Raw genomic sequence first — 25,970 nt, 5'->3', positions numbered from 1 at the left:
TGGAGGGCCGGCCCGAGTGCTGCGGCAGGGGAAGGCAAGGGCTGGAGTCCTGGCTCTTTGAGTAGAAAACTATCCTTTTAGTGACCTCTACCTGTATCCTGAGGAAGCAACCCACACTGCCCGAAGAACAAGCAACATAGGGGATTCTATGACCGGACTTGAAAATGGTTGCAAAACATTATTATTAATCAGGAGGGATCACTTTGTCTTCATTTGTCAAGTTGACTGGCAAAGATTTCCCACCTGAAATCGTGCTTCACTTGACCAGGGAAGTGCTGCTAATCCCAATCCTGACCATCGGCTGTGCAAACTTGGGCAAGATACTTACCCTCTCTGGGCTTCGATTTTTTCCTGCAAAGTTTAGGTAATTAATTATTTACATATATAAATGCTTAATGGGGTGGAAGTGCTGCATAGTGCAAGAGAGGAGCAGATGAAAATATTAATTTCAGTGGTTCTTAAAAATTGGGGGTGATAGGTCCTTTTGAGGATTAGCTGTGAGTCCTCTTCCTGGGGGAAAATGCATATGGCATGGACATAAAATTTTACGTGCAATCCCTGAGGATTTGTGGATACTCCCTGAAAGCCATGCCTGAACCCCAGGTGACAATCCTTTGTCCCTCCTACATCAAGACCACCCAGCCGACTCCTTGCTGGCAGTTGTGCTGACTGTGGGAGTAATCCACAGCCGCCTTGGGGGTCTGGAGTCAGCCACGCTGCTGAAGGAGACAGCTCCCTTGTCATGGGTGAGCTCCGCACATGCTCTCTCCAGAGCTCTACCAGCCTCTGACTCCAGGGGACACCTCCTCACAACTCTTTTTAATGACTCTCCTAAGGCGACAGTCCTTACCCCTAGAATTTTCAGTCCCACCAACACTGGAGAGCCATCTAAAGAGGATCGCTGTCTGAATCAGAGTGCTCTTCAGGTCACCTAGCTGGATGGCAGGGAGGCCAAGGCTTTGTTTGGAAATGAAGCACTCTTTGCTCCCTGAGGCATAGTATGAGTAGGCAGCCGTATTCTTTTGAACCTCTGTACTTTGCCTTTAGAGGACTAAGGATTCAGATCTCTGGGGACCCTGGGTGTTCCACAAGCAGTGCCAGCAAGGTACATCAGAAAACACACAGGGCTTTGGAACTCAGCAGACTGGGCTTCAGATCTTGACTCCCACACTGAGCAAGTCTCTGAGTTTCCCTGCGCTTCACTTTTCCTATCAGCACAATGAAAATAATGCTGGTTTTATTCTCTTCTTCTTTTTTTTTTTTTTTTATTTGCATGGTTGTTGGGAGAATGGAAATACTATGTATCATGCCTAGCCCATAGTCAATGATAAGCCGTTTTTATTAATATTAATGTGGCACCATAAGTAAGTGTTCAATAGTCTCATGCTTTTTAGAACAGTTTACTCTCTCTGTCTCGAGTGAAATTAGTTCTGGTCTAGTTATGCTCAAAATGGAGTGGTGGGCTCAGAATACAGAGGCAGACTGGCTGTTCCAGTTGTGCAATGTCAAGCAGAGCACTATGTATTGCCGGCAAGTAAAATATGTCCAGACCGGCATGGATACTTGACCTGTCTCTCAAGTCTCTCTTGACCCATAATCTTGAGTACAAAACAGCTAGAGCTGTGCCTGTAGCTGAAAACAGCCAGGCATGGAAAGAAGTCTTGTGGCTGGGTCCATGTTCAGAAACTGTAGAGAGAAATGTCTCCATTGTCATCTTTCACAGCTTGGCACAGATGTAGCCAACTCAGCGTATACTCTCTCTCCATGGGGTCCTGGTGCCTCCATTGCAAGTGGTCAGCTGATGTAGCAATGAAAGAAGGAAACGTCGGAAACTTAAAAGGAAACTGGATATCCACAGAGTAGCCAAAGATCAGTATACTTTGGTGAGGTATTCCTGCATGCAAAGATAGCAATACTGATGCCTACTATTTATTGAGCCTTTAAGATGTGCTAAGCACTTTCACACATTGCCTCAATTAATTCTCATAGCAAGATTGCAGAGTACGAGTTATCATTTACAGCTTTACTAGTAAGGAAACTGAAACATAGAAATGTACATATGCCCCCCACCCCACACCCCGCATCTGCCTAGCTCAGGAAAGGCAGAACCAGGATCCAAGTCCAGGTCTGTCTGACTTTGGCACCCACTCTTTTTCCACTACCCAGTGCTCCCAAGCTCCCTGATGTCAGAAACTTGCATCAGTCAACTGGATTAAGATTCTTCTAAAAGGCAGGAAGAGCCAAATCTAGTGGGTGCTTTGAAGTGGTGTGAACATGTACTTGGCTTGTGATACATATTAACAGGTAGCAACAACAAGATCACCTATGGGAGAAGAATATTCCTGGCCCTTCCCAAGCCCAGCCATTAGACTCAAGATTGGCAATACCTAACATTAGCAGGTGAGGCTGGCTCTCTGTCACTGACTTCCTTGGTAATCCTTTTAGTTAAACAGAGCTCTGGAATGTTCATTCTCTACCACCTTTAGAATCAGAACACCACTTACCTTTACCTCGCTGTGCTGAGCACATTTTCATTCATTTATTCGACAAACATTTGCTGAGCTCTGTTTTGTGCTCGGCACTTGATGACACGGTGGGGAATGAGACACACAGAATCCCAGCCCTTGTGGAAATTCTATGCCAGAGAGAGTGACAGAAAGCAGTCAGGTGAACAAATACATAAATAAAATCATTTCAGATACTGATAAATGCTATGAAGAAAATAGAGGCTGAAGGCTAGAGAGTGATAGGGAGTGGGACCAACTTTCAACAGGGTAGTCAGAGAAGACTGCCATACAAAGGTTACCCTTGAACTTAAACCTGCGTTTTCAAAAAGGGAGCCAGCCCTGTGAAAGTCTAGGGAAAGGGCTACCTTAGCAGAACTCTCAAGAGAAAGTTCTTAAATTGAAGTAAATGAAGCAGGAGAGCTTAAAGTCTGAAGATGGGCCCTTTAGAAGTTGAGTTGTATATAGGGTGACTTATTGTTTCAATGCCTACTGTACTCTTCTAGGCTGTGCTGTACACCCTGTTTATCTTCCCAACAATCTGGTGAGTTAGCTATATTTGTTTTTATTTTGCAGTTGAAGAAACCAGGAGTCATCAAGGTTAAGGAGCTAGTCCAAGGTTACGAAGCTGGTATTTGACTCCCTTAGTCTATTTCACTCCAAAGCCCACAACTATTTGCTAACACAGCATGTGGCCTTTGAGATAATGTCTTTTGGAGAAAGTGGGGGAGCCGGTAGAAGGAGAGTATCAAAAGTATATTAAGTAGCTAAATTTTGATGATGATTTGTATTTGATGTCCCAAATTCCAGTTAGTGCACCTACACCTGAACTGTCCAATACAGTAGCCACTAGCCACGTGTGCCTATTGAGCATTTGAAATGTGGCTATTTCATATTGAGATGTACTGTAAATGTACGCTGCACCCCAGATTTTTAAAGATCTAGTATTTCCCCAAAAAAGTAAACTGTCTCGACCCGGCGCGGTGGCTCATGCCTGTAATCCAAGCACTTTGGGAGGCCAAGGCAGTGGATTGCCTGAGCTCAGGAGTTTGAGACCAGCCTGAGGAACATGGTGAAACCCCATCTCTATTAAGAATGCAAAAATTAGCTGGGCGTGATGGTGGGCACCTGTAATCCCAGCTACTTGGGAGGCTGAGGCAGGAGAACCACTTGAACCTGGGAGGCAGAGGTTGCAGTGAGCCGAGATCGCACCATTGCACTCCAGCCTGGGCGAGAAAACTAGACTCTGTCTCAAACAAAAACAAAAGGAAAAGTAAACTGTCTCAGTTTTTATATTGATTGTATGTTGAAATGATAATATTTTAGCTATACTAGTTTAAATAAAATATATTAAAATTAATTTTACCTTTTTCCTTTTAATGTGGCTTAATAGAAATGTTTAAATCACATATATGACTCACATTATATTTCCATTGAATAGCACTGATCTAGACTAATAAGTTGACAAATACATGATAGGAACTTTTTCCCCCTTCTTCCAAATGTAACTTCTTCCTCTATTCTTGTGTCAGGCTCCTTCTCATCTGCCCCCATATTCAGTTATTTGGTGAAGTGCGAGAGAAAACAGGTCCCTTTTCCTTCTCCCCCACCCTCATGCTGCTGGTTAGCAGGTGATCATTTGAAGTCCACTATACCATGTCACTCTGGGATCTGATAAAATAGACCCAGTGATTATATTCATCACCAAGACCAATCCTCTCACTCAGGCAAATCTCTTGAGCCTTTCAAATGTCCTACAATGAAAAGGTCATTTTAAATCTGGATTTAAAGTTTTACCTTTAAATCACTTCCTAGTACATTGTCTTTGTAGTTTGGGGCACTTTGTAAAATCAGACAAGGAGACAAGTAGAGCTTCATGTTTTTGTGCAAAGCTCATTAAATAAGTAATCTCGTGCAGTAATAAATGTTTCTCCCTGTCCTCTTGCTTAAAACAGCATGAACAAAAAGTAGTTCCAGTTTCCAGAAGGGCTACTCCAGGGGCATCACAAAAGACCAGCTTTGGTTTCTTTTGTCCACTAGCTAAAGTGGCCCTCAAACATGTCAATGAAGTAATGATGTAATTTTTTCCTGCAGTTTCATTTATTTTAAAAAGAAGAGCAGTCAGATTCTGGTATTGCTGGAGAAAGCCTCTGACTTGGGAGAGCAAAGACCTGGATTCTGCTTTTGTCTAATCTACTGGTTTGCATGTTACCCTCTCTCTCCCTTTTTTCCCCCACCTTTCTCCCTTACTTCCTGTAGTAAGTTTGGTGTTGATGAGATAATGCCACAAAAAATGCTAATGGTGAAATGTACTGTACAAATTGGCCATGGTTATGATTGATAACCTGAATACAAATGGCTTCTCTAGACATGTGCCTGCAGGGAGGAATTGCCTTTATGTAGCTGGAGCAAAACATTATGTGAGATTCTTTTGGAATAACATTTGTTCATTTCCACTTGAAATCCAAATCTGGGGGACATGGCAGTAAAGAAGTTGACAAGAATGAATCTTAGTGCATCTGTCACTGGTAGACTGAATTCTTTCTCTAGTCTGTATAGGTTCCAGAGAGAGAACACCCAACTGAAAAAGGACAAGCTGGTTTTATTCACTGGCCAGAAATGGAAAATGAGAGACCTCTTGCTCTAAAAAGTCATCTTCTCCCCAGCTGTGGGAAGCTGCAGGATCGTGACAAGTTAGTTGTGGGGCGGGGAGCTATGTAAACACATGCAGGGAGGAAGGGCAGAGACACAGACACAAATAAACATGCCTCTCCATGCGTCCTATGGAGAAAAAATGGCGGCAGTTTTCTTCTAGGGGTGGGGAGCCCAGCATTATAGAGCTATGTTAATGACTTAAATGAAACAAGGGGTGGCCAGTTCTGGTTTGCACTGGTTTCCTGCAGGCCTCTCGTATTTGGCAAAGGATCACCAAGCTCCTGAGACATCCCAGGCCATCTGGAGTTCTTTAAGCAAGAGTATCTATAGATAAAGAAACTAGGAAGATAACAATTTAAGACAATAATGAGCTTTCCCAGCTATTTCTCTAGGGCTGCCCTGGTAACATTTCTACATCAATAGCAACACATATTTTTCAGCATTGTGTAAGCCAGGAAATCTATGCTAGACTCCATGGGGAAAATAGAATAATAAAACCTGGTTCTTGCTCTGAAGGAGCATAGTTCATAGTTGGAAAGATGGACAGAAACATAAAAGACCGATAGCATGTAAAGAACATTTTCTAAGTGTTACATGAATGATGCAAACAAAGTTTTGCAATTCTGGAGGACAGCATGCCCATAAGCTCTAAGGTATATTAAGAAGGACCAGGTAGAAAATGGACATTGAGGTCCCTAAAGACACATGGAGAGAAGGAGAGAGCCACCTCGAATAAGAAAAAATGCACAGTGGTGTGGCAGTGGAGTTGTGCATGGGTTCAGGGGTGCGTGATGTGAAAAAGAACACTTGGCTTAATCCAATGGCTCCAGATCCGAGCTTTACATCAGAATCACTTGGGAAGCTTTTAAAAATTATGGATGCCTCAGCCCCACACCAGAGCTTCCATTTAATTAGTTTAAGACTAGGGCCTGGTCTCAGTGGTGTTTTTGTTTGATTTGGTTTTATTTTTGTTTCTGTCTCAATTTCCCAGAATATTCTAATATGAGGTCAGAGTTGAGAATCACTGAGCAAAAACCAAGATTTTTATATCATAATCATGGGACGTAAAATGAAAGAAGTAATCTTTTAAAGGAGATTAAATGGACAACCAAGAGTGTGGCCTTTAATTTGTATAAATTGTATATACACGCACATTTGTATGTAGTCTTTTAAATTCACAGATAATTCCTCGTGGTGATTCTGTCTACTTGGATGATGTGGCTGAAAGCCTTTGTAACCAGCTGCCTACTCTTGTCCTCTGTGTACTTTGGGGGTATCCTAGAGTCAATCCTAGCTAAGTGGGGCACAATGGGTATCTCACAGGTACTTGTTTCCACCAGGCTTTTTGTAATCATTGCCAAGGGCTTTATTATCATGCCTAATAGTGCCCACAGTAGCTATTTTATAAGCATCTGTAATCTTCCCTCACCTCTCCAACTTTACAAATTGAGAAATGGAGTTTAATTACTTGCCTTGGGCCAGGAGACTAGCTGGTGATGGAGGTGAAATGAGAATTCTCAGGGAGGTGAAATTAGAATTTCCAGCCACTGAATTCCACATATCTTATTAGACTCCTGAAGTATGTCTACCCACTCTCCTGTTGGTGTTAGAATGTTATTTCTTACATGAATGAATTAGTGTCACAGATCAGTAGGTGACGATGACTGGTTTACCTAAGCTGCCAACACTGTGATTATCTGAGTGTCAATGACCCATAGCCAGTCACAGTGGTCCTGAGAGCTCCATCTCTGATGCCTGGGAGCTCTCAGTCTAGTGAAGTTTGGCCTTGCATATTTACAATTTATCCACTCTAACATCTGGGAAGTGAAGACTCTGGTTGCTATTCTGCCACTCCTAGCCCCACACTTTACGGCTGTTCTGATTTCTCTTCTCTGAAGCTCTTGTTCACTGAAAGGATATCACCTTTTTGTTACACCTCTGAAAAAAAGAGGAGAAAGCCCAACATTTGAAACAGCTGCTTTTTTTTTTTTTGACGGAGTCTTGCTGTGTCTCCAGGCTGGAGTGCAGTGGCGCAATCTTGGCTCACTGCAACCTCTGCCTCCCGGGTTCAAGCTATTCTTCTGCCTCAGCCTCCCGAGTAGCTGAGATTACAGGTATGCGCCACCAAGCCCAGCTAATTTTTGTATTTTTAATAGAAATGGGGTTTCATCATGTTGGCCAGGATGGTCTTGATCTCTTGACCTCCTGATCTGCCCGCCTTGGCCTCCCAAAGTGCTGGGATTACAAGCATGAGCCATCGCACCTGGCCAACAGCTACATTTTAAAGAATCCTCTATATGTGTTGGGAGCTACTGGGTTCACTGCCAATGTTGAGAGTGGGGGTGGGGGAGACGGAGGTTCTTCTGAAGGACAGTGTGGGGAAAAAGCCAGAGTCTTGGCAATACAGCCTCTTTACACAAAAAAGATAGGTCAATTTGTACCATTCCCAAATGGTTGGGTTTTCTTTCTCTGTCTCCAAATCCATTACTGATTTAAGACAATTTCCAAAAGCTTTAGCAATAGCAAAAAGCAAGCCTCTTAAACAGTGTTGCTCCACACTGATTGCACGTGAGAGTCACCTAGGGAGCTTTAAAAACAACTCATAGACTCACTGAATCAATATTCTTGGAAGGGGCCTGGACATTCGTATTTATTTACAGTTCTCCAGGCTTATAATATGCATCCAGGGCTAAGAGCTACTACTGGTCAGCTATGATCCAAATCTTAATTACTTATTTATATTTCTTCTTTTGCCTTGTTTTAGAGTCTCATGGCCCAGAAAACCATCAAAATGTATTTTTGTTGAGTAGCAATTTCATCATTTTGTTCTTTAAAAAACATGATTTTCAGCATAATTTAAGTTTACTACTTCTACAGAGAGACCTCACACTCAGTAGCCTCGTGACTAACATTTTCTGTGTGCAATTTAGAAATCAGATTGCCAGAAGCTTGCTAATTAATTATGAGATTGAAAGATAAAGGTTAAGCTTTCCTGCCACCTATATATTAGATTTCCCAATTGCTATGTTAATCTTTAGTTAACCAAGACTTGCTTTCTTGTCTCAGCCATTTTAAAGCCAATTAACTCTGTTCCTGTTCACACCCTTATTAAAAATATAATTACAGCAGTAGTCTCCAGGAACTGTCATTGGGTAGGCTTTACCAAGGTAAATTAGCCAAGAACTAACTAGGCTGTGTAACACCCTCTCAGACCCTGGAAATCATTTTGGTTGCAGAAGCTACTTGGTATCAGAGTAGCTGGGGTACTCATAAATTTGGATTTGGAAAAAGCCAATTCCAAGTCATCCTAAATGTGGAAGAATCTGTGATTTCGAGAATGATTCTGGAATCAACTATCCAAGGTCCAGCTAAGTCTAATACATCAATCCTCAGAAGGTTGTATTAATAACAAAAAGAAACCAGGTTTTTGTATTAGATTTGGTGGAAGAGGTTGGGGGACAGAAGATGATGTAGCATTTTGTTTTCTGGGGTGCTGAGATTGCGGGATTAGGAGAAAATAAGAAAAAAGATTGCAGGGGAGAAGGATGGACAGAGACCTCCTGTTAGTCAAGTATCATGGGCATCAGAATGTCTTTATTCACTCAACTAATGTTTATGGAGGTCCTGCTCTGTTCCAAGGACCCATTATAGGGACTGGAGATACAAGGACAAAGTTCCTATTCTAGTGTAGTTTACATTCCAATAAGAGGAAATAGATATCCACACTAAAAACAAACAGTAAATAAAACCCAATAAATTAGTCATTACTATGAAAAAAAATACAATGAATTGAACGGAATAGAGTTTGCTGAGGGCTGCTTTCAATAGCTTGTACGAGTTGCACTGTCTGAGGAGGTGGCCTTCAAGCCAGCACATCAGTACTAAAAAGAAAAACATGCTGAGAGCTGGCAGAAAGAAGGCTTCAGGCAGAAAGAACAACAGCAAAAGTCCTAAGACTGGAAAAGGTCTGACTTGTTCAGGAAACAGAAAGGAAACCGTTGTGGCTGGACCCGAGGTAAGAAGCAATGAGGGACAGGTGGGAAAAGAGCAAGGAAGGCCCAAGGTCATGGGATGGAGTTAGGCTATTAAGTGCTTTGAGAGCTTAACATCCTAACTCATTGGGAGGTTTTCAGCAGGGAAGGAACATGGTTGGCATTGCCTTTGAGAGCTCTTCCCAGCTTCTGTGTGGAGAATGCTTTGAAGACTGAAAGCAGAGGGTTTGTAGGAGGCTGATCGGAAGTACAAGCAAGAGGGAAGGGTGGATCATGCCAAGGTGACAGCAAACGAGGTGGAAGAGGTGTTGGATTCAGGATGGAATTTGGAGGCAGGGCCGGCATGGCTTTCAGATGGAGGGGACCAGCCAAACTGCTAGAAAACCTAGTCCTGTTCAAGATGAGTGTTCCTGCCCTACCCTTGTTTTAGACCCCTTGTTTTGAACCAAAACAGAATAACATCTAGTGCTATTTAAAAACATTAGGAATTTTAACCTTAACTTGTTTAAGCGGAACAAAACAAATCCCTGCCTGGTGAGAAACTTCTGTTTGCTGCTTTTGCCTCTTAACCATAAAAATTTCATCCTGTCTCATAAGACTGTTCTGATGGCTTTTGTTGTTTTTGATTACCGTGCTTTTCGTAAGTGCTGGAAAAGTCACATTCGCATTACTAGTTTATCTCTTTTCTGAGTGTTTTGACACTTTGGCTGTGTTTACCAAGGCCTTCCTGCTGTCAGACATTTACATGGGGCTTTCTACAGTTGCTCAGTTTCTCCGCAGAAATGCTAATATAATCGCAAGCATTTAGTGGGCACTGACTATATACAATGCCTTGTTTTAAGAATTTCATGTTTTAACTCATTTAGTCCTTCCAGCCACCCTTTATAATAAAAAGTAGGTACTCTTATTAACATTTTATAGATGAGGAAACTGAGGCAAAAAAAGGGGTTAAGTCATAGGCCCAAGATCATACAGCTGGTAAGTAGTAAAGCCGGATTTTGAACTGAGTCTGTCTGTAGAGCTCTGGGTTCCTAGCCACTATGTTGTGCCACTTTTCTATATAATTGAAGCTGCCACCTTCAGAAGTAGACTTGTTTCTCCTGCAAAAAACCCAAGGTACCAGTAGGAGACAGTAAAACTGGGCTGGGCTTCCAGGAGTGGGACTGGTGGGGAGATGGCATCCTCTAGAGGCTGAATGATCCAACCCCCCTCCAGAAAGGCCTCACATCTAAACCATCTGCCATCTGCCAAGGTGGGAGGATAAATTACCACCCCCTAGACAGGGCTCTGGCTGGTTAAAGTTGCCAATACCAGAGGAGTCTTGATGAAATGCCGCCTCTTTTCCTCAAACTCTTCCTGCCTACTAGTCATAGTTTCTGTGTTGTACCCACCCACCTGCCACTTATCGAAGACTGAAGAAACCAAAGTTATTCAACAAACCATGAAGGAAATTCTAATTGCTCCCTACAGCCATCTGAGGCCGGCCTTTGGAAACTTAAAAAAAAATTTTTTAAACCTATAGAGAGAGTCATATTAATTTATTTGTTACCACATTATTTCCTTTAAAATTTTGATGGCTTCTTTCCAGTGTTTTATTCGAAGTGAAATAAGCCTAGGAAACACAATATTTCATTCTGTCTTCTCTACCTTTCACTGCATATCTACCTTCAAAAATGTTTGCTCGCGAGTTACTTGGTTTCTCAATAACTAGCGTGAAAGTAACAGACTTTCCTTCCTCCCTAATGATAGTAACAACAATGGATTTAGCAGAATTGAAGTTCATACAAGGAAATGCATTAAGATTTTAATTTAAGTAATAAATTCTTCAGCAATGGCTGTAAAGGCAGTAATTGTGATGATTTGTCTTCTATACTATATGTTTAAACTAGTTATATATTTTAATTATATAAGAGGCAACGTTTTTGCTCCAATCTCCATAGGACAATTTTCAATAAAGATTAGCATGCGTTCATTGGAAGTGTTGAATTTACCTAATCAAATCGTCAATTTGTTTATTCAACTTAAATTTTCAATAAAATGTTATTTTAAAATATTATATGATACGTGTCAGATATTTCTTGTGGTTAACTTCCAAATTTAAAACTGCAAAGAAAACAGAAATCCATATATATAGTTGCAGTAAACTATACTCAATTAAGTTTGGAAGATTGCAGTGGCAACATCAGTTAATTAAAGTTTGAAAGCTATTTCAAATCTTTGCATATTCTCCAAATAACTCAGAATCCTACAAAAAGCTAAATCTTTTAAAAAAAAATATCTTCAAACCAATAATATAAATTCCTTCTTTATTGTGATGATTTTGATTAAATATTTAGCAGAAAGTAAGGGTGAATATGTATCAGATATAGATATGTCCTAAGCTAAAATCAAGGCATTTAAAGATCAGAGCAATTAATGGCAGTTATGTGATCACAGGGATGAGTCTATCACCTCCCTCAGGGTTTGATTCAATGAGCTTTATTTTTCTCTTAGCAACTTTTCTTTACTTTTCAAAGGATGTCATTGCAACCATAATAGTGTTCATATCTGTGACTTTTATATTTTTATTTATTTTTATGCATGGTTTAGAATTCATTTAGTTCATTTAAAATTCAAAGATACAAAAGCACGTTCATAAAAATATGTCCCTCTCTCCTGTCCTCCAGCCTTTACAAAAATATACCATGTATATGAATATGGGCCAGATACCCTTTTAAAGTTATCTCACACGCGAGATGCTATGACTGTGCGAAGCGAGAGCCTACAGACTATTGCTGATCCCCCAGTAGTAGTAGCAGTCTCTTTAGTGGCCCTGGAGCTTCCTTTCTAAACTCAAGTGTATTATTTAGTGTGGCTGTTTAGGGATGAACAGCAGTACTTTCAGAGAAAAGTACAGAAGAACAGATGAAATCACACAAGATGCACACATCTGGGTATTGGTGGGCATGTACTTCCAGTGGTGAGTTTACAAATAATCTAGACAGAGTTAAGTATCAGGTTTAAGAGTCCTAGGATCTAAGCCTGCACGGGTTCAGTCTTCTACAGGAACTTGGGAATGCTGGCATGTACACCCACTTTCAGGAGACTGGAGATATAAGTTCTTCTCTGCATTTGTCTCAGGTCATCACAGGCCTCAGAAGTTTCTCAGCAGAAAAGGATTGCATGGGTTGGATGTCCAGAAGGATACATGGAGTTAAACATCAGTCAGTGGAGCTAGATGCTTGCTAAGATTTGGGAAGATGATGAGGGAAGGACAAAACCTGTCACCTAAAGGGGAATTCTAGAATGTACTCATTGCACTCATGGTATTACTCTACCACCTTCATTTATCACCTTGTGTCAAACATAGACTTCTTGGTCAAGACCACTACGCTATAAGCTTCCTGAGGGCAGGATTGTGACTTATTCTCCTTTGTATACTCTGCCCCAGTGCCTAACAATGTCTTTGGAATTGGAATGTTCAATAAGTGGGTTAAACTTTTGAAACTGAATATTTCAAATAATCACAGATAACAGATGGTTAAAAACCAAGTTCTTGTCAGCCCAACTAGTGTCAAACCAAATCACTGTCCACGTCTTCAAAAGAAATGAAAGTTTTCTGATTACCTATATAGGTCTGGTCCCAAAACTATAAGGCAGCACGCTGTCTTTGGTGTTGATCTATGTCCCAGGTTGTCCACAGTCATCACACACTAATGACCACTTGTACGTGTATTTCATCTAGAGGATCGCACAGAGTGGTATGCTAGACCCAAGGAATAAGTTTACCTGCTTATTTCACTTCTCCACTGTCATCCTACTCTGTTTGAGGAAGAATTTCTTTTACCTCTGCTTACCCTATTAAGATGCCCCACATAAGCCCCCAACTCCTTTTCTTGTCCCCCTCCCACTTCGTGGTCTGTTTTCTTCTGCCCTTCTTCCTCCAAACTGAACCTTCCTGAGAATATACCAAAGAATTCAGTAAACCATTCAGGCCACTATTGTTCAATAAATGAGCACTTCCAGAATTTGCATTTTAAAAGTAGTTCAACCTCAAGTCTCCATTGGTGGAAACGTTGCTATGATCTAGGTGAGAGAAACATTTTGAGAGCCTGTGGGAACCTCTAATAGCACCTTGTAGTAGCTTCTTCTGGTGCCTGTGTAATACCACAATTTCCAGAAGCCTTGCTGATATCCAGCTAAGCAAAAAGAAAGCCCTCAGTTCCAGAGTTCTTACTTCTAGATCTTTTTTTTTCTTTTCCCATTTTTTTTAAACAGAGTCTTTTTCTGTCTGTCACCCAGGCTGCAGTAAAGTGGTACAATCTCAGCTCATTGCAACCTCTGCCTCCCGGGTTCAAGCGATTCTCTTGCCTCAGCCTCCTGAGTAGCTGGAACAACAGACGTGTGCCACCAAGTCCAGCTAATTTTTTTTTTTTTGAATAGAGACAGGGTTTCACCATGTTGACCAAGCTGATCTCAAACTCCTGACCTCAAGCTATCCACCCACCTCAGCCTCCCAAAGTGCTGGGATTACAAGCATGAGCCACCGTGCCTGGCCCTTACTTCTACTTCTAAACAGCAATGGATTCCACTCTTCCAAGGACCTGGAACTTGCCCTAGGGTTGAGGGTTTTTTGTACTTCTTGCAACTGAGAACTTTCGTTAGAATCAGACAGACAACATAGATCTCAGCTCTAGTTTTCCAGGAGTGAAGCTGGCAGCAAGTGAGTTACCTCTCTGTCTCACTTTTCCATCTGTACAATGAGGCTACTAAACATACATTCCAGGGTTGCTGCGAGAAAAAGACAATGCATCTACAACACTTGGCACCAAGGAAGCACACAATTCATGGGAGTAATTGCTATCATCCTCACCAAAGAGTTCATGATTTAATGGGGAACACCAACACATGTACAGTCAACAGGGTAAAATACTAAGGGCGTGGGGCAAGTGTTGAGTCTGAGCTCAGTACAAATTTATGAGCCTCAAAGGCCCTAAAACATCCCTGACCACTCACTTCTATTTCACACCCTTCTTGCACTTCACCAACAAACCAGCAACATGCTTCTGGTTGGCAACCCTTATAAAAGAATTTACCTTCTGTAGTTAAGTCCAAAGCTCTTACTGCTTACCACATAACAGCCAATAAAATAAGGTATTGGGGCAAGGAAGATGACTTTATTTCAGGGAGCCAGCAATCCTCGAAGATGGCAGACTGATGTACTAAAGAACCATCTTAAGTTGATAGATTGTGAGGCTCCTTTTATGTTAGGGGAAGGGGGAACAGGTAGGGGGTTAAGGTCTACAGGTGCCTGGTGACCACAGGCATTTAGGCATCAGCAGGGATCTGAAGAGGTTGCAAAACTTCTTTGTTCATGGTCAACTACTTTCCTGATTGACCTTGTTTCTATAAATCTTTAAGATGGCATTGTTATTTGTGTGCATACTCTCTAATCTCCTCAGGGGTCTGTTCCAAAAGAGAGATGGTCATTAGTTCTTGGTCATTAGAAGTTAACCTATAATCTAAATTCTTTCCATCATTAGCTTGGCCTATGTGCAGGAATGAGCAAAGGCAGTTAGCTTGTGAGATTAGAAGCGAGATGGAGTTAGCTATGTGATATTTCTCCCACTGTTATGCATCTCTGAATACAAGAGCAATACATTTCTTCTTTTTGCTGTGTTTGCTTCAAGCCTGTGCCCCTGAGAAACTGGGTGACCCAGGGAAGTTTTCCTTCTCTTGAACCTCAGGCTCCATCTTTCTAACAATAGAGAAATTAATGCCTGCATCCCAGGCCCTTTTGGGGGTGGAGGAAGATAATGGTTGAGAAACTTCTCATCTATAGTTGATCCTCAATGAGTTTGCCCCTTTTCCTGTGACACTGCTTATGTATTTGGATGGTTCGAGCAGTGCGTCACATGTGGAGGAAAGGCAATGGAATGATGACAAATAGTTTGTTGATTTGGTGCTTTGTACATTCACCCACAAATGGCACACTTTCAAGGCCACTGTTCTTGCCAAATACTATCTGAAGAGCTAGGTTATGAGCCTTTGGAACCCAGATCTGATAAGTGTGGAGGAAAACTCCTCAAGGGAGATGAAGCTAGGAGATTAGCAGAATATACTTTCTCCATGTGTCCCACATTTGATGCCAGCAGGCAAACCAGCGCCAGCTGGGCAGTGTACAATTCCCAGAAATAAGGAAAGGGTAGAAGCACCTGTTCTTCCTCTAGCAAAACCAAGGCAAATGGAAAAGCTCAGAAATATATCAGCACCATTAGCAAGAGGCACAATGGGGAAGGCTGGAAATGTGCTGAGGAAAATCACATTGCTGGTCAATGCATAGCTGCCTTCTGGAGAAGAGAGTATGCAGACACACCTCAGCCTGGACAAAGGCCTCCAGGACCAGGGACTGTGCTCTGCAGGAACTGGGCCCCAGGCACTGAGGACTGAAAACCAGCCCAACAAAGCATAAGTGTTTCCATTTGTGAGAGATGAAATGATATGGGTTTTGTGACTCACTAAACCACTTGGAAGGCCAAACAGTTACGAAAGCAAGATGCCTGGCTTCTTCTAGCCACATGGAGGGGCCCTCAGACTTGAGTAGCTGTGTGCCACTTGGGTGGCTGCACCAAAAGGAACAGTGAGGTTTAGATGCTTGTTATTGTTCATTGTCCAATTTTGGTTCTGTCTATTTACTTCCAATTCCTCAAATATTATTGTGATTACTGGTATAGAAAGGAAACGTTCATTTGTGAGCAAAGTGTATAGTAAGAATTTAATAGTGAAATTCTCAGGAAAAAAAAAAAACTAAGATAGGTAAAGAAACAGCAGTAACATGAGCTCCAAATATCTTCAGTTGTATTGTTAGGGTGAGAATTCATCATGTAAAGGGAATGCTTTGAAATCTAAGGCATAATCCAAGTGCAATAACCTAACAGGTTGTGGATTTCTTTTAAAGTAGAAATCACATGTGGCTTTGAGAAATCATCAACTGAAGCATAAGCTATGCTTATGGATTCTCGCTGTGTTATCACTTAGACTGGTTATGTAAAGACTTGGCAATTCCATGTACAAATGTAAAACTTCCCACAATGGTATTTTATGGGGATCTCCTTTTACAAAGTAGTCATTGATCAGGACTTTTTTCACTGATATATTCCTTTGGAAGCAATGAATTTTAGATAGGATATGATTATTGTACAATGTGGTAGGTAGCTCTGATTATTCAAGCAGCTAGGGCATTATTCAGTGGCAAAGCATTAAGCTAGTCTGGAATCTTTCTTCTGTGTAAGCAGGCAGCTGCTGTTGAGACTTTCTCTTTGTGGGTGAATTTGCCCAGCCAATGCCAAGCATTCAATGGGAGTAAGGGAATGACACTGATCACTGTTAATGACAGCTGACAATGAAATGTTTTAATGAATCTCATACTTGGACTTGGCTGCTAAGCCAGAGCCCTGTACTTGAAGAGCTTAATCATGATGCCTCAAAATTTAGAACTTGACCCTGAACTGCTATGGCTTCCTCCCACCCTCAGTTTTGATAGAAACTTTAAATTCGCTAGGGGATTCAACGTTTTACATGTTTGGTTATGAAAAATGGGAACAGTAATGTCCAAACAATGGAGTAGGCTTCTATATTGTTCTTTTCATTTAGGCAGTATAACTGACATGATTACCAAAGTCATGTTATAATACATGTATACACATTAATTTTATACCAGGGGACTTCACTGGGGGGAAAAAAGGGAAGTCCCTGTTTGTGAAGACTATGATTTTGGTTTCTTTCTGAGTAAAGCACTGCTAATCTCTTTGCTGTACAGGAAAGCGTGGTGTTATGTTCTAAAAATTAGAAGCCCCAGACCTTAATTTCAACTAATCTGATGACATCATTTTGTACTTCTGAGTTTCATTTCCCAATAATTTCATGTTTCTAAGTAGGTGGGGAGCCCAGAATTGAAAGGCATCAAAAAGAGCTAAATGTAACCAGAAACCTGCTAACTCACCAGCTTTCTAAAATTCAGGAAGTATCTTTAGCTTGATTGCCGAACGTCCAAGGACATGATGATCAGATTAATGGGTATTTTTTCAGACTCTTTACATGATTATCAGAAATTGCTGCCCTGGCCAAAATTGTACACCTACCAAGAGGTATTATCTAGAAGAACTTATATTCATCTACTTAATGTGGACCTCGAATATTAAGGATGCTCTTAATATGTTCTAGACTGGAGTCAGCAATATTTTTTGTAAAGAGCCAGATAGTAAATATTTCTAGGCTTTGTGGGCCATATAACCTCTGTCACAATTCCTCACCTCTGCCCTTGTCACACAAAAGCAGCCATAGAGAATGCATAAATGAATGAATGTGGCTGTGTTTCAATAAAACTAGACTCTCTTAATGCCAAGTATTTATCTGCTGGAATAACACAAATTAATTTATCCCTGAATCTGTTTAACCTATTCATATTTCAGTCAATATTACATTAATATTTTATGAATCTGGTGTCATATTATACATGAATTTATCTGAATATTTGGTTAATACTACATCATGAATCTGTTATCAAGTCATATATGAATTTTAAAAAAAATTCCCTTATTTAGATTGTCAATAACGTCAATAAGCAAGTATCTTAAGTTAACTATCTATAGGGTTATATAGTAGATCCTCTCCCCGTTTTGTAACTCTTTCTGTTACAAGGAATTTTATATTATTATGGTATTGGGAAGTAAGTCTATTTATCCTGTCCCTATCTGTCTTCATATTAACCATATTCTGTTATAGCTTTTATCTTTGCAGACAGAATAGTTCAAATCTTCATGATTTGTTCTTAAACAATCCCCACTTCCTCATCCTCTTGAACATTTTATGCCTCCATCACTGTCTCTTCAGGCCTTGTGAGTCCTTGAAGTGCAGTGACTAGGCTGGAACATGGTGTGCCAGGTTGGTCACATCACCTCTTCCTAATGATGCCCCGTTGTACCTTTTGAATATGACAAAGAATAAACAAGTCAGAAGTGTGAAAGTGGGGGAGAAATTAAGAAAGCGCAGGGGATTTAGGAGAGAGCAAAATGGACTACAGGAAAAGCAAACATTGACTTTTGCAAAATGCTCTAAGCTGGTTACAAATGCATTCCATAATTCTCTAAACCTTAATTATAACCACAATTAAGCTTTCTGGTGTGTTGGAATAAGAACAAAACTAAAATCCTTCTTTGTATAGGAATAATCCTGCAGTAATTTAGAGCCAAGATCTCTAGTTAGGATGGGCGGAGTGGCTCATGCCTGTAGTCCCAGCACTTTAGGGGGCTGAGGCAGGTGGATTGCTTGCACCCAAGTAGTTTGAGACCAGCCTGAGCAACACAGCAAAATGCTGTCTCTATAAAAAAAAAAGTTAAATAATTAGATGGGCATGGTGGCACGCACCTGTTGTCCTAGCTACTTGGGGGCACTGAGGCAAGAGAATTGCTTGAACCTGTAAGGTCAAGGCTGCAGTGAGTCATGATCACGCCACTGCACTCCAGCCTGGGTAACAGAGTGAGACCTGTCTCAGAAAAAAAAAAGGAAGAGATCTCTAGTTAGAGTTTGCCTCTGATGGATATCAACCATGCAAATAGTTTACACAAACCACATTCTTTCTGTAGAAGGAGAAAATCTTGGATGTAATTTAGCATAATGAGCTGAATAACTCTAGACTGAGCTTTGCTGCCCAGACAGGACTCTACTTCTGATCTGGGAAGTCTACCTTTGCATTGAATTCTCTCCTCTTCTCTCCTGACTCAGTGAGAAAAGTTTACATGAATTTACTGAGATCAGTTAGAGAAGGAACTGTGTGTCATTGAAAGTCCTGTGCAGAAATTCATATTAAAATATATCATGGTCATCTTTGGGAATGATTCTGCAAAATTCATAAAACAAAGATCTCCGAAACCCTAAGACACAGTGTGCTGTATGCTAAGGGAATAATAGTGAGCTGAGTGGTCTCTGCCTACACAGTGCTTGTAATATATTGAGGAAAGAGATCTCAATCAAATTCAAGTGCATTTATGAGTATGGTAAGGACAACAAAGGAGAGAGACATTAATCTGTAAGAGAATAACCCTGTCAAAGTGATGACTGATTTAAGATCAAAATGGGAAGGTAACATTTTCTCAGTACCTGCAAAGGCACTGAGGTGGGAGGGAGCATGCCAATACAGGGAAATGAAGAAACCCAGTGTGTATGAGCCAAGTTGAACAAAACATGAGAAGAAGCTGGAGAATGAGAGGGACCAGGCCCCAGGCTCTCAAGGAGCAAGGGAAAGCCTTTGGGGCATTTGAAGTGGAGGGATGGCATGATCTTGTGCGTAGTTTTTAAAAGAACCACTCAGGCTACTCTTTTAAGACTATTGTGGCAGGCCAGAGTAGATGCCTATAGACTTATACAGAAGTTAAGGCAGTTGATAAGAAGATAAACAATGATGGTAACTTACCTCGCATGCTTTTTAGATTATAGGCTAGAAGGTGGCCCAAGCCCGTGTACCATCGTGGCACAGTGAATACGTTTTCCTTCTGGAACATGGAAATGAATATTGTGCCACACAGCTTGATTGACACTCCCCAATGACTTTTAATACTGTGGGATCTCTGGCACATACTTCAGAAGATGAGGAAGGAGTTTTAATTAACCTCTGTTTAGGAACTCAATAGACATAATTTTCATTAACATCTTGGTATTTCATCTCCGTGAATTATTTCCAGTGATAAAGCTAGTTGGTTTATCCTCCAGGACTGCTCAGTTCTGAACAGTGGGTCTTAAGTACTCTTTGGAATTCTTTGAAGGTTTTTTTTTTTTTTTTTTTTCATTTTTGTTGACTACCTCTCTACTCATTTTGCCCCAGAAAAAAAGTAGTCATTTCTCTGATCAGGGAAATCTAAGAAAGGCTTATTTCATTTGGTACATTAAAGAGATGGAAGAAAGTAACTTTACATAAGAATATAAATGTCAGCTGTCCAGTGTATTATGGAATAGATTTCTCAATTTGCTGAAAGGTTAGGAAAATGGATTCTTACATAGGCTTAAAATTTTTATAATTTTTTTTGGCATTTTAGAATGAAATAAAGAAAATCAGTATCATCCTCATCTCATCACCCAGAAGAAAAAAAAAATACTGATACGTGGTGAAATATTTTCCTCTCTCATTTTTAAGAAGAATCAGGAATAGATTGTATACATATTTTTCAAATTCTTTCTACTTAGTGTTATATGACAGTCAATAATATATGTGTATATAAGTAGCAATAAATCGTTCCTGAAAACTTGTTTTTTAAGCTTATATAACATTCCATCATATGGATGTACTGATTTTGCTAATTTGTTAAGTCTAAAATAATATTCATTTTCATTTCTTTGACTACTAGGTATAATTAATTTTTCATACACTTACTACCCTTCATACTTCTTCTTTTATTGATTTCCTTTTATGTTGATTATCAAGATTTCTATTTGACTCTCAACATTTTCTTAATTTTTTATCATTAATAGACGTAAAAAAAATTCTTAATTTGTAAAAAATAACCCCTTTTCATCTTAAAGATAGCAATCTATTTTCTATAATACTTGTTATAAATATTTCCCCAGTTTGATGTTGGTCTTTTAATTTTGTTTAAAGTATTTTTGACAAATGAATAAGCTTTTGTGGCTTGAAGTGTGTTCATTTTATTCATTTGTGATTACAGTTTAGTTGTTGATTCAACACATACTTATTGAGTGTTTTGTGTTCAGCACTAAGCGTGACACTAGAGGTAAGACAAAAAACCAGGTACGGGTGGTTTTGCCAGTTAGAGATTACAATTTAATGAAGAGATAGCCAAACAAAAGCAGGTCATTATAAAATAGCATATTACAAGCTATGCAAGAGGAAATACAGGTGGGAAGAAGTACCTGATCTGGACATGGGGGGCAAAGGAAGGCTTCTGGAAGGAAACAACCTTCTAGCTGAGAATGAAGAAAAATGGCAACATGAATTTAGAGAAACGAAACAGTACGTGTGAAAGTGTTGTTCAGTGTCCTAAATGTTAAAGGTCCTGTTTCCCCAGAACATGGAGTGTGTGTGTGTGTGTGTGTGTGTGTGTGTGTGTTTGTGTGTGTGTGTGTGAAGGAGCAGGGCAGGGTGGTGGTCAAGTGTGAGCATGAGACCACTGGGGAGGCTGCGGCAGTCTGAGAGAAAGATAATGATGTTGAGCAGAGAATGTGTTGAATAACTCATCCCTTTTCACTGGACAAGCAATGCTTCAGTGTATATTAAGTTCTTATTCATACCATATTGTCTATTCCAGAATAATCTAATTAGTTTTATTGCTATATCAGTTCTTGGGTCAGCACCACACCGTTTTGAGTTTAATGAAACATCTAAACTGGTAATGCATGTATCCTCATCACTTTTCATTTTCAAAATTGATTTACCTATTCTTGCCAATGTGTTCTCCCAAATAAACTCTAAAATAATTTCAAAAGTCATAAAAGCATATGCGCGTGTTTACACATGGGTGTAAATACATGTATATATGTGTGTGTGTGTTTCTTCCAACCATTTTTCAATTTTTTGGAGAATAAGATGTTTTTATTCAAGTTTCTGTCAGTAAATATTTTATATTACATGACTTCTCTATAGACACACACGCGCGCACACACACACACCACACAAAATCTCCCATTGGTAATTTGATTGGAAATGTGTTAAATCAGAAGAACAGACATTCTTTTTAATATTGAGTCAGCCCATGAAGAAGCATTGAAAGTTTTCCCACTTACTCAATTCTTTTATATTTCTTTTTAAACCTTTATAGTCTTACTCTTATAGGTCCTGCATATTTCTTGATAAGGTATTCTTTTTTCTTTTATAATTTTAGCTTTTTGTTATGAATGGATTTTTCTTCCATTATCTTTCTAGTATTACTGGACTACAGAATAAATATTAATGTATGTATATTTACTTTTTACCTGATTATTTAGCAGATTATAATTAATTATAAGTGTTTATGGTTAATTACAAAAGTTTATAATCATGGTGTCTTTAAATAATGATAATTGTTCTCTTTCCAATAATTGCATCTAATTTTTATTTGGTGTCTTACAGCATTGATCGTAACTTCTAATATTAAATAATAATGATAATAGTGAGCATCCTGTCTTAATATCAATTTCAAGAAGAATTCCCCTTACATAACATTTTTTAAAGTGTGTTATGTGGAATCTAATAAAATAAACTTGGGAAATGCTACAAATGAAAATTCTCTCTCCCAGGCATTCTTAATTCATATTAACATATTAATATGAGATCTGCAATAAAGAGATGAGTTCAACCGAGTTTAACCCAGTATTTCTAAAATGTATTTGACTACGAAACTATGGAAGTATTTTTCTCTCATTTAGAATTTTACATCTGTTATGACAGTCAAAATTATATTAATTTGATCTTCTTTCTTTTTTTAGAAAAATAATTTTCATACTTTCTTGTCTTTCCCGCTTGATCTCTCTTTTGCCATATGGACTATGATTTGGGTTTGCTTTTAATTTTTTTCAATAATTTAGAAGCTCATCACCCTTCTTTTTATTTCTACAAGTGGTTACACTTAAAGTTTCCAAGACATTTCTACCCATATCTTATGCTTAGCAAAGTCAAAGACATGGCCATACAATTTTCTAATCAACTTCGAAACAAAATGGTATCTTTGAATAACCCCATCAATGGAAATGTAATCCATTTTTACTTTCTTCCAACCTTTCTTCAGTATTGGTAAAAATAATTTAACATTTTTTATTCAAGTTACTGTCAGTAAATATTTTATATTGCATGACTTCTCTTTTGTGAATTATGTGATCTGTTCAGCAACATAATTCTTTTACAATACATTCCTGAGCAGTTCTATGGTTATCTGGTTTCTGTGTCCATAACTATTATCTTTTTATACCATAAATTTCTCATTTTTTACTTTTTAAGTTTTAACATCTTAAGATCCACCACCTTTTATCCCATTTATCCTTTTAGGGTTCATAGTGTAGGTCATCTACATTTCAAGAAGTGCTTAATTCTGTTTCCTATAGTGTCAGTTTTACTCCTTACTACCTTCAATGGACAAATTAGTACTATTAATTCATTTCTGGCTCCCCTACAACCCCTTTTAATCTAACCCAGCACTCTTTTCCTTCCTTACTTTTATCTCATAATGGCTACCTGTCCTTTTCCACAGTATTTTCTATTTCAGTTGAAGATGAGAAACACTTTCCTGACATTGACATTGAGATGATGTTTCAGTTTTCTTGTTAGACTATTTTGTTCACTGTCGAAACTACTTATTTTTCATGATTACTCATCTAGGAATGAAAATCAATCTACTTAAACCCAATATTTGTGAACACTGAGCATATGTAATGTGTTCTTAAACCTGTTCAATATGTACTAGGCTGTAAATGTTCTGGCCTACAGCTGGAGGGCAGAATGACATGTCCTAGTTCAATATCGGCCTCTAACAGGAATGCTACTGATGTAGTTTTCTGCACTGATAGGATCTTCCCTTCTTCCATCGCCTATTCTCCTGGAGGCAAAATAGAGAACATAAAAAGTCATCATCTTTGGTATGTTCTTCTTTAGGGGATTTTTCCTTCTTCCAACCCAACCCCCATAGTCCTTACTTGCTAGATGTGTGTTCCAGGATTCGGTTCACCACTGCTCAGTCTTCTAACATCCAATTTCATTGTTTTCTGAGAGTTGAGATTTTTATACAGATATAGAAGGGATGCTCTGCTTGTTTGAAATGGTTCTATTTGGCAGAGCGATAGCCAAACAGTTTTTAGGCAAAAAATGAACTGTCTCCTTACTTTCTTTGAAGAAGCCAACAATTTGGTTTTGTTGCCAACAGCAAATAATATATTGGCTAATAATTGTGATTTACAGCGACATGGGTAATGTTAGTCATAACATGTCTTCTAAGTTTCTGGCTATGGACTAACTGTAGGTCTTGGAGTGTGGTATTATCCTTCTCCCTCCTTCTCCCTCCTGATCCTTCTCCCTCCTCGCCAATCTCTTATCTTTTAGCGTAGTTGAAGATTGGAACTTCTTCCCAGAAATCTAGCATTTTCTTAAGTCCTTTCCGGTTTTAAGATTTTTATCATTCTACATATTTTTCCTGTGAATCTCGGCTGAATTTCTCATTTAATAAAGTCCAAGTTAGTGTGAACAAATAACATGTTTCCCTATTTTACATACATACAGAAATTCAAACATGTACTCTCTGGCAGCCTTTAGCATTTGTAAGTGCTCTCTCACCAAGAAAATCCTTTAACAGATAACCAAGTGTCCTGGGGAAGAAGAGTGGCAGGAAACTTGTTATATTTGTGTCACTGTCTTCAAAGGGTGATTAAGTGTATGTCTCCAAAGATGTGGTGTTATCATCTTTGAGTATCACTTGAATTCAAGTCGATATTTATTGAGACCCCATGATGTATCAGGCGCCTTACTAGAAAGTCAACATACAGAGATGCATAAGACATGATCTTTTGCAGTGGGTAAGTTAAGATCTTTCTTCTACTGCTAGCATTGTCATGTGTAAGGCTGATGGGTTGAGTCTTTGGAATTTGTGAAGATCTTTCCAGGTTTTTTAAAAAATCTTTTGATTCTCACAAATGTATTTTTTTTTCTGTTTCTTAGAATTATGTTCTTTATGGCTACCAGGAAATCCTTTGATTCTGGAATTAGATTGCATTATTCCACTGGGGTAATAGGATTGAGAAGGTAGGAGTGTCTTTGAAGAATAACGCTAAATAACCCAAACACTAAGGCTGAATCTTCAGTACAGCTCTTAAGGCATTCTGTACATACTCTCTGCTGCTTATTAGAAATCCCAAAGCCCTGCTGCCTTAAGAAAGAGGCCCATCCCCATCCTCATCATAAGATGCAAGACGTAGCTAAACATCTCATCTTCTCACTTGAGTATTATATACTCTCAGGCCAGGATACTTTCCAACTCAAGCGTAAGATAACATTACATTCTGATCTTCGTGTGTGTGTGTGTGTGTGTGTGTGTGTGTGTGTGTGTGTGTGAGAGAGAGAGAGAGAGAGATGTGTTTTGTTTTGTTTTGTTTTTTGAGACAGAAATTTCGCTGTTGTCACCCAGGCTGGAATACAATGGCACAATATTCTGATCTTTTGAGAGAAAAGTTTCACACAATTAGCCTTTGAAATACACATTCCTTTAAGTACCACGAAAACACTGCCCCATATAATAATATTTCTAAGAAGCACACGTGTACCTCTCACGATGATTTTTTCTTGTTACCACCAATAAAAATTAGAGCTGTATTGTTTTTGTTGTTGGGTTTGTTTTTGTTTTGTTTTTTGGTGACTACTGTGACCCTCAAAAAATCAATCTGACTTTCTCAATCTTGATTTGCAACATGAAGGATACCAAACAAAGAGAAGGGTTCAATGAGGGAAAGCTCAACTACCTACCCTAAATATTTAGTATAGCAATGCTGAGCTTTTGGTAAAGGCTCAAAATTCTCATGCTTTCCCACTAAATGAAAAGGGGAGCTTTGCTACTAGTAAACCATATTCAAGAAATAAGTCTCATTAATGCTTTGCTTCTTTCCTATGAATTATTGCTCTGTAATGGATGTTTGACAGGTTACTAGCAAAGCTCTGTTCAATGAGCACAGAGACCCATCAGATCTGTATTCCTCCAACCACTGGAGTTTCATTAAGTAAGTTTCTCTACCCCTCTACTTCAGAACACAGATGAGAAGAATGACATTGGATCTAAAGTTCTGGCACAAAGAATGATGTCTGCCTTTGTGTGATGAT

The 25,970-nt window shown here is 39.4% G+C and overlaps 1 protein-coding gene across 3 annotated transcripts in view; it reads left to right on the top strand.

Moving 5' to 3' along the window:
* The window catches only part of PRLR (prolactin receptor), a 165,814-nt gene that overhangs the window by 980 nt on the left and 138,864 nt on the right, over positions 1-25,970 (top strand). The gene's annotated exons all lie outside the window — the stretch shown is intronic.

Source organism: Macaca fascicularis, chromosome 6 (assembly GCF_037993035.2).
Source record: "Macaca fascicularis isolate 582-1 chromosome 6, T2T-MFA8v1.1".
Lineage (NCBI taxonomy): Eukaryota > Metazoa > Chordata > Mammalia > Primates > Cercopithecidae > Macaca > Macaca fascicularis.
This window is presented reverse-complemented; position numbering and strand designations above follow the sequence as displayed.